We start from the raw sequence: 9,572 nt of genomic DNA, 5'->3' as shown, positions 1-9,572 counted from the left end.
TGTTGGGTTTTCTAATCCCAGAAGGTCACAGTTTCCTGGCTCATAGTTTCCCCAAGAACAGTGAGGAAATCTGAGGCTCATTTAAAAAAAACATAATGGCTTTCTGAAATAGAATTCATATATCATACAATTCACCCTCTTAAAGTATGCAATTGAATGGTTTTTTGTATATTCAGAGTTGTGCAATTATCTGGTTCCAGAACATTTTCATCACCCCTTAGAGAAACCCCATACCCATTCATCCCCCACCCAACCCTGCTAAGTTGCATCAGTCGTGTCCAACTCTGTGCGACCCCATAGACGGCAGCCCACCAGGCTCCCCCGTCCCTGGGATTCTCCAGGCAAGAACACTGGAGTGGGTTGCCATTCCTTCTCCAATGCATGAAAGTGAAAAGTGAAAGTGAAGTTGCTCAGTCGTGTCCGACTCTTAGCGACCCCATGGACTGCAGCCTACCAGGCTCCTCCATTCAAGGGAAGGGCTGGGCGGGAGGATGAGGAACGGAGGAGGTACAAGATGACTCATGTAAGTGCAGGCTTCCCAGGTGACGCTGGTTTGGTAGAGAGCCCGTTTACCAACACAGGAGACACAGGAGACGCAGGAGATGCAGTTTTGATCTCTGGATCAGGAAGATCAGGAGGGCATGACAACCCACTCCAGTATCCTTGCCTGGAGAAGTCCATGGACAAGGGAGCCCAGCAGGCTACAGTTCATAGGGTCGCAAAGATTAGGAGACCACTGAAACGACTTAGCACGCAGCGCATATAACACAGCCAGACAACCTGTGTCTCTTTGTGACTGGCTCTTTTCACTTGGTATGATGGTTTCAAAAAGGTCCTCTTGGTGTAACAGGGTATCAGTGATTCATTTCTTTTTGAAAAGAAAAAATACTATTTTTCAATAGGTAATCATGACAGAAATTATTTTTAATTAAAGTCATTAATTAATTATTTAGGCCACACTGTGAAGCATGCAGGATCTTAGTTTCTCAACCAGGGATCAAACCTGTGCCCCCTGTATTGCGAGTGCAGAGCTTCACCATTGCACTACCAGGGAAGTCCCAGTACTTAATTCCTTTTTATGGCTAAATAATATTCCATTGTATGGATAGACCATTTTAAATATTTCTAAGTATACATCCATTCATTAATTTAGGGACATTTGATTTGTTTGCATTTTGAGTTATTATGGGTTCCCCTGGTAGCTCAGCTGGTAAAGAATCCGCCTGCAACGCAGGAGACCCTGGTTCGATCCCCTTGGGGAAGGCATGGCAACCCACCCCAGTATTCTTGCCTGGAGAATCCCCGTGGACAGAGGAGCCTGGCAGGCTACAGTCCATAGGGTTGCAAACAGTCAGACACAACTGAGTGACTAACACACACATGAATTATGAACATTCATATGTAACTTTGGGTGGACATATATTTCCAGTTCTCCTGGTGAGATGTCTAGGTGTGGAACTGCTGGGTCAGACAGTAACACTTTGCTGAGCAACTCTTTGAGTAACTCTTTGAAGAACTGCCTGAGTTTTTTTTTTTCTTCAGCAGCTGTGTCATTTTCATCCCCACCAGCTGTGTAGGAAGGTTCCGATACCTCCGCACCCTCGCCAACACTTGTTATTGTCTGTCTTTAATTGCAGCCATTGTAATGGATGTGAAGTCACATCTCCTTGCTGGGGTTTATTTTTCAGTCTGCACGGCCCCATTGCCTGTGAACTGCATGTTTCTCCTCTGTTCCTCATCCTCCTGCCCAGCCCTTCCTGTACTCCTATTGTTAACATGAGGATTGTGCCTGTTTTAAGTCCTCATAAAGCCCTAAATACCCTATCACACCCTGCTTCCTGAGCCATGTTGTCACAATTCCTTACCAATGTTCGCTTCGACCGTGGCACCAGGTTGGAACATTTATTACTTGGTTGCATTTCCACGCCTCCCACCTCATTTAACATTTCAATTGAGACACCCTCCTCCCCTCTCCAAGCTCCAATGATATTAAAATAGTTAGAAAACCAATTTGAGGGAAAGAATTCCCCAACTGATGACCTGATGTGTCCCCTGCGTGGAACTTGGTGACGCCCGTAGAACACTGCTGAGGCTGCAGGGACAGACAACACACGGACACTCCAGGAAACTTGGGACAGTTCTCTGCTTCTTTCTTGTACGGCTTCTGTTTAGTTGCTCAGTTGTCCGACTCTTTGCGACCCCATGAACCATAGCCTGCCAGGCTCCTCTGTCTGTGGGATTCTCCAGACAAGAATACTGGAGTGGGTAGCAATTCCTTTTCCAGAGGATTTTCCTGACCCAGAGATCCTGTCTCTTGCATTGCAGGCAGATTCTTTACAGTCTGAGCCACCGTCCAAAAAGAAACCTCTTTTGTGTACTAGAATCTGGTTAATTTAGGGAAAATTGAGTTGAAAGGAGAATGGTGGAGCCATTTCAACTAGCTTTCATAGCCTACCTGGTCCCAAAATACTATCAGCCAGGAATATCAGTTAAAGTATTTTGCAACCTGTTTTAGTGATGGTTATCAATGGAATGCACCATCCATAATTTCCCATTTGTTATTTCCTTTTTAGAAAAGTAACTATTCATTTGGCTGCACAGGATGTTAGTTTCAGTATGCAGGATTTTTACTGTGGCATATGGGATCTAGATCCCCAATCAGGGATCGAACCCAGGTCCACTGCGTTGGGAACCCAAAGTCTTAGCCACTGGACCACCAAGGAAGTCTCTCCCATCTGTTACTTCATAGGGATGAGTACACTATGACCCTTAGGAGTTTAAAATTAAAAAAGGGGAGGAGTCATGTCTATTTACATTTTACATGGAGTTTAGTAACTCTTCTAAGATCACTACAGTCAGCTAAGTTAGGACTAGAAAGAACTTGAAAAAGCCCTAAGATACAAATCTGTTTATAGGTGAACAAAATGTCCCCCCCTTCCAGCACTGTCACCTTTTAGGAGTTGATGTTATTCATGATTATCGAATGATTCACTCAGCAAACGCCAGCTCTTGGCCAGTTGGCCAGCTGCTACATTGCGTGCTAAGTCACTTCCGTCGTGTCCAACTCTGCGACCCTATGGACTGCAGCCCACCAAGCTCCTCTGTCCGTTGGATTCTTCAGGCAAGAATACTGGAGTGGGTTGCTGTGCCCTCCTCCTGGGGATATTCCCAACCCAGGGATGGAACCCACGTCTCTTACGTCTCCTTCTTGGCAAGTGGGTTCTTTACCACTAGCACCACCTGGGAAGCCCAGTTGTCACATTAGCCATGGGAGAAATCTGACATGAACAAGCTTTCCAAAACTGTCCATCCAGAAGAAACCAACAAACGCACAGATAAATAGAGAGCCTTTCCCTCACGGTTTGTACTCCCGGGTTCATCTGTCCCTTGGGTCTGCCCAAACCTTTTATTTGACAGATAAGGAAAATGAAGCTCAGAGAGTCTTGACTGACACAGCTAATTAATGGCAAAAGTGAAATTTTGACCAGATAGCCTGACTTTTAGTTTCTAGAATTCATTTATTTTCTCATTTTAGACAACTGTGCGATAAATCAGCTAACATGAGAGAACTCTGGCATGTGTTGGAATTAAGCATGCTGAGAAATATCCATGGTCCTTTTACAATTAAAAATAAAAATGTCTTTTGTTGTTGAGTTTTTCTCTTTCATCTTTTAGTATTTGGCCAACATGTGAACAACACAGACAGGATATTGAGTGCTGAGCAAATTCATAAAGCAAGCACAGAACAGAGCCCAGGATTTGGACCCAGAGGGAGGAAAGTGTAGAGCTGCACGTGGAAGTTGGCTTTTCCCAAACACTCGTACTCTTAGCTTGGAGTAATTTGGACTCTGTGGCTGTTGTCTAGTCTGGTGAACCTGGCCCATGACAGCCCTCCAGGGAGAGGGGCCCTTCCCTGCGTTGTCCCAGGAGTAACCCTCTGGTGGGACAGGCTGGGGGGCAACTGGATTCTCCTCCCCAAAGGGACACCTGTGCTCCGTGCACTGAAGAGCTGCTTCTTCCACTCTTCTTTCCTCAGTACGTTCTCTTTGGTGCAGCACAGGGCAGGCGTGCAGAGTGCAGAAAGGAGGCATAGCGTGGACCAGACACCAATGACAGGCACACCTTGGGCATATCATGGCTCAGTTCCATACAAGAAAAAACAAGTGTTTCGGTTTCCTGGTGGCTCAGAGGGTAAAGCGTCTGCCTACAATGCAGGAGATGAGTTCGATCCCTGCGTCGGGAAGATCCCCTGGAGAAGGAAATGGCTTGCCTGGAAAATCCCACGGACGGAGAAGTCTGGTAGGCTAGTCCATGGAGTTGCAAAGAGTCGGACACGACTGAGCAACTTTACTTCAGCCTGGATGAAAATTAGAAATCCTAGCTGCTAGACCACCAAGGGCTAGAGGCTGGAAGCAAAGTTGCCCTGATATTTGCCTTGCCATGTTTGGTTTCCTAGTGCATATGTCTTGTTGTTTAGTCGCTAAGTTGTGTCCAGTCTTTGTGACCCTCTGGACTGTAACCCACCAGGCTCCTCTGTCCATGGGATTTCCCAGGCAAGAATACTAGAATGGGCTACCATTTTCTTCTGCAGGGGATCTTCTTGATGCAGGGATCAAACCCGGGTCTCCTAAACTGCAGGTGAGCCACCAGACTGAGCCACCAGGGAAGCTACCACCCCGTATATTTTTTTCAGATTCTTTTCCCTTATTGGCTGGTCTCATTATAGACGGAGGAGTGGAGAGCGAGACTAGTAATTGAGTTGTCAGTATTTCAGCTCCTGGGAAGGATGTGTGATCACTGGACCAACTTTACGAAAGTTATTTTGTTGTTGAATAAATAAAATGTGGTTTTGTAATTCATTAAAGTAATTGTCATTCCCCCGCGCCCAGCGATTAGTACGTGTGGAGCTGATTGCTACATGCTTTGCCTGTCACTCTTTCCTGTCACCCGTTTGTGATATGCTCCTCAATGGCCTGACAGCTGGCATGCTCCAGGGAGGTGATGGGTGTGGTCTCACACCATTTTCTTTGGCCAGAAACGCAAGCAATTTCAATGCTGACCTTTGTTCATTCACCCTCAACTTCTACATCAAGTGGTGAGGCTAGGCGTTCCCTGTCTTTGCTTCTGTTCATATCCATCCAAAGTGTATTGACAAGTCAATTCTATTGTTAAGAATGGGATTGCTATAAAAATGGAAGAGATGAATTCTTTATGTAACAAGGCGGGGGGTGTCCCAATTTCATTATTAACATCAAACAATTCCACTCTTTCAGGCTTGTGTTTCAAAGCAGCACATCTTATGAAAAGCGTATTGTGTCCTGGTGAAGTTGACTATAGTTGCTTAATCTTAGATAACTTTCAGCTAAAACTAATTTGCTAAAATATGAAAAAATGCAAATGAAAATTTAAAATTTTACTTCCCCAGCGAGGCTCAAATGAAAAATGCATACAAATTATTTTTTATACCCTTTTTTTCCCCTTTAGAATAGACTAAGAATGCCAGTTCATTCTTTTGGAAAGATCAAGGTCTGTGCTTGTAAAGACAAAGAGTGGAGAGGAATAAGAAAAAAAAAATTTTAACTTTATTTAAGCAGTGGGAATGCAGGTACTTTATTTCTCTTTCTACCATTGTTTGGGAAACTAGAAAATAACAAAGGTGGGAATTGCCTGGAGGTCCAGTGTTTAGGACTTGGTGCTCTCATTGTTGGGGCTGGGGTTCAGTTGCTGGTGGGCGAACTAAAATCCTGGAAACAGAGCAACACAGCAAAAAAAAAAAAAGCAACATAAAACTGTTTTGATAACAACGTAAGACTTGCCCCTGATGTTGCACTTTTCTTTTGCAGTACATGGCTATGTAATAAGTACCAAAGTTGTTTTTCCTTTTAAAGAAAGAATTTCAATAATTTAAGTAATGCTACAAGTGGACAGTAATTGGTGACAAATTTTAAGAATTTAGTTTTTGGATCTTAACTTATTTGCCCCTGATTTAGTACTCTTTTATGTGTTAGTTGCTCAGTCATGTCCGACTTTGATCCCATGGACTGTAGCCCTCCAGGCTACTCTGTCCATGGAATTCTCCAGGCAAGGATACTGGAGTGGTTAGCCATTTCCTTCTCCAGGGGTCTTCCTCTTTCTACAAAAATTTATGTCATTAAACTAAAAAGATTTCCAAATGGTACTAACTAAAAAGCCCAGCGAATGTTTTGTCAAGTTCACCAAAGCCTAATATTTAGCCCATCAAATTATACATATATCACATATATATATAGTGTGTATCTATATGTATGCATCTGAAATGATACAAATAGCATCATCAGGGTTTAGCGTTATCGATCTAGCAGCCTGGCCTTTCTTCACACTCCCCCAGCAGGTGACAAGTCTGCATACAACACCCGCTCCTCTTCTAGAAGCTTTATCAGCAACCACGCACCCTTCTTTCTTCCGTGCTCTCTTCTTTCACTGAGATCCAGAGTCACATGCCGCGTAAGATCTAACAGATCCCTGCTACACTCGATCCACCTCTCCCCAGTCAGAACATCCTGCTAGCTCACAACTAGGCTGCTGGGTAGACACACGCAAGCGTTTCTAGATTTCCCCGGCCCATGTTTGTAGCTGTCTGTTCAGCTGCTGCACTTTCTATAGCAACGTCTCCTGTATTTCTGCTGTTTTAGCAGAAAAGATCCCCAGCATCTTCCTGGACACCTGGTTTTTAGCAGCCTGGACTCCCGCCCGGGAGTCTGGAGGACAGGCTCTGGCCCCTGGGAAAGCAAAGAAACGGGAGCCACTCGCGGCCAGTCTCCCCGAGTCTCTCTCCTCACTACCCAGACTGCCGAGGGGCGGCGACCCTCAAGGCGCCGGGAGCCGCAAGGCGGGGCTGAGGGCGGAGGCAGGGCGAGGGGAGGGGCGGGGCTAGGAGTGGGCGGAGTCAACAGAGCTTTCGGGGGGCAGTCAGGGCGTGAGTGGAACCGGAGTTTGCTGAGGGGGGGGCTGGGCGGGGTCGAAGCTGAGGGCGGGGCAGAGTCAGAGCGTGGGTGGAGTCTGAGATCGGTGGGGGGGCATGCGTGGGGTCGGATCTGGAGGCGGGATCAGAACTCGGGGGCTGGGCAGAGCCCAGGAGTGGGCGGAGTCTGAGATCGGCGGGGGCGGGGCCTGGGCTAACGGTCCAAGGGTGTCCTCCTCCCGCGGCGACCGTCGAGCCCCGGGACTGTGGGCAGAACGGGCTGTGGAGAAGAAGCCGAATTCCGGCCGAGCCGGGGAGGCGTCTGGGCGGGGCCTGCGTGCGGCTGGCTGCTGTCCAAGAGATAGAGCGTCTAGCCGAGCGCTCCCAGGAGCAGCCGGCGCGAACGCTGAGGTGAAGCCGGGTGGCGGCGGGCGGCGGGCCGTCGTCTGTTCCTGAGGGCAGGCCTCTGGGCCGCGCCGTCCGTGGTGGGAACGGTCTCCCTTCCCGGCTGCCCGCAGGCTCCGCGGGTGGCGGTCACCCCGGTGCCCTCGAGAGGTGGAAGCCGGCGGGTTGCGGTTCGGGGGACGCGCCGGGGTGCGAGCCGGGTGCGAAGTGGGCAGCTGACGCCGGCTTCCGGTCCACACCCGCGGAGTCACAGTCGCGGAGGAACACACAGGACAAGGGTTGAGTGTGCTCGTCCGCGTGGCGCGGCGAATGTAGACGCGCGGGTGTAATCGGTGCGGGGGGGATAAGCGTGTTCTGAGGTAACTCAGCGCATCACCCGCCCGCTCCCCCCACCCCCAGCCTGGCTGACGCGCGGCCGTTCTGTGGGGATGACAGGGGTGTGCGGACACGTGCGCACGGGCACCGGCCCTGGAGGCCCCCACCCACGACTCATACCCCGCTCCCCGCCACCTCCACAGTGTTCCCTGTTCTAGAATGTCCTAGGTTTGGAATCTTCAGGTACATTTTAAAGCGTGGAGGGTTTAAAAGGGACAGTTTTTAATTTCTGTGTGCATGTCATGTTCCTTCCTCCCTCTCTTTCGTTCTTTTTTTCAAAGCAGTGTTTGGTTAAAAAAAAAAAAATTAAGACTACCTTGAAAGTTTACTAGCAAGTGCTCTTTTTGTCTCCGTGCTGGTGAGTTCTCCAGTGATGGCCGGTTGCCCGTTTTCTTATGGCCAACCCAGAATATGCAAAACTTGCTGAGTTCCCCTTGAAGGAGTAAAAACTACCCTTTTGAATTGGATTTATAAAAATAATTGAACAACTGTTCCCCTCTACGCAAGGTGGTCAACTTTGTCAAAGTTTATTTGAGAAAAAAAAAAGTCTTTGGTTTGTGATGGAAGTTTGGGGGGATTTTCACCTACAGAAATAACCATATAAGAGGATTTCTCTGTAGCAGCCCCAGCACAGGTCTGTAGAATAAACTAGATTATATAGGACCATCAATGCCAGCTCTTTGGAAGCTCTGTTGATCTAGAATAGTAGGTTACAATTTGTACTTGTTTCTGTAATTTAAATGCTGGATATAAATGTAAAATTAGTTATTAACTAAAATTCTGTTTATCCAGAAAGTTAATTGTAGCAATATTATTCTCAAATTACAAATCAGGTTTCTTTTAGGACTCGTTCATTAATTTAGTCAACAAATAGCTAGCAGCTACTATGCCTGAGGTGCTAGCCTAACTAGGCACTGTAGGACACAGTAAGGGCAAAGGCAAGGCACAGCCCTGTCATCCTGAACCCCACCCTGTAATGAGGGAATTAAGAATGCTGAGAGAAGGAATAGAGGCTGGGGATACTTGAAGGAGAGTGATAAGATCTTCTCTTTAAGACCCCCAAAATGTTAAAGCTCTTGTCTTGGTGGATCTGAGGGTGGGATTGGAGTGGATGCTCAAGGAAGATGGAACTGTGTGCCAAGGTCTCAGGTCCCCTTTGTGGAGAGGAGAGCTGCTGAGTTATCTGGAGAGTGGTGATCAACTGTGGAGGGGGCCGAGGGGGAGATGATATGTATCTGTAGTATAGGGCCAACCTCATAATAGTCACTCCACAACTATTACCTGTGACATTGCCACCAGGTTCCCTTAACTGAACTAGTTCCTCCACTACCTTTCCCTTTACCTCGTCAAGGTGCTGTGACTGTGGTCTTGGGCTGTACACATCTAGCCCCACACTGGGCACTGTTTTTCTTTTTTTGCTTCTCTCTGAGCCACGCCTCCTGTCCTGACTCAGTATCTGATACATGTCAGACACTCAACTCACATGTGTTGAATGTATAAGACTAGATAATAGCAGTACTCTAGATGAGGAGTGTCTGACCCTTGGGCTGAGGAGATGGCACTGGAGATGGAGAAACAGAGGCTTTTTAAATATATTTGGAAAATAGAAGGGACAGCAGTTGCTGATGAATGGTGTAATCTCTGTATCACCATACTGGCCTCTTTATTTCACATTAATTTTGTATTTCTCAAAAACCTAGAGAAGTAAGTTGTTGTCATTTTCTTTTTGTAGACAGACACTAAAGTATACCACCATATATTTTGATTAACAGTAGGAAGTGAAGGAACTTCAAAGAGTTCATGTGATATTCCTCTAAGTAAGTAACCACCAAGAGATGTTAAGGGGTAAAAT

General features: G+C 46.9%; 1 protein-coding gene across 15 annotated transcripts in view; it reads left to right on the top strand.

Moving 5' to 3' along the window:
• The first annotated feature begins 7,129 nt into the window (after positions 1–7,129).
• The window catches only part of MEIOB (meiosis specific with OB-fold), a 42,223-nt gene continuing 39,780 nt past the window's right edge, over positions 7,130–9,572 (top strand). For 6 of the 15 annotated variants that reach the window (XR_011252735.1, XR_011252732.1, XR_011252733.1 and 3 more), the window contains exon 1: positions 7,130–7,351. The gene's annotated coding sequence lies outside the window, so the exon portion shown is untranslated. Of the gene's footprint in view, positions 7,904–9,452; positions 9,538–9,572 lie in introns of all 15 variants that reach the window. The other 9 variants (XR_011252739.1, XR_011252734.1, XR_011252731.1 and 6 more) reach the window with 8 other exon arrangements.

This window comes from Ovis canadensis, chromosome 24 (genome assembly GCF_042477335.2).
Source record: "Ovis canadensis isolate MfBH-ARS-UI-01 breed Bighorn chromosome 24, ARS-UI_OviCan_v2, whole genome shotgun sequence".
NCBI classification, from domain to species: domain Eukaryota; kingdom Metazoa; phylum Chordata; class Mammalia; order Artiodactyla; family Bovidae; genus Ovis; species Ovis canadensis.
The sequence above is the reverse complement of the archived record's forward strand: the minus strand, read 5'-3'. Positions and strand labels throughout refer to the sequence as shown.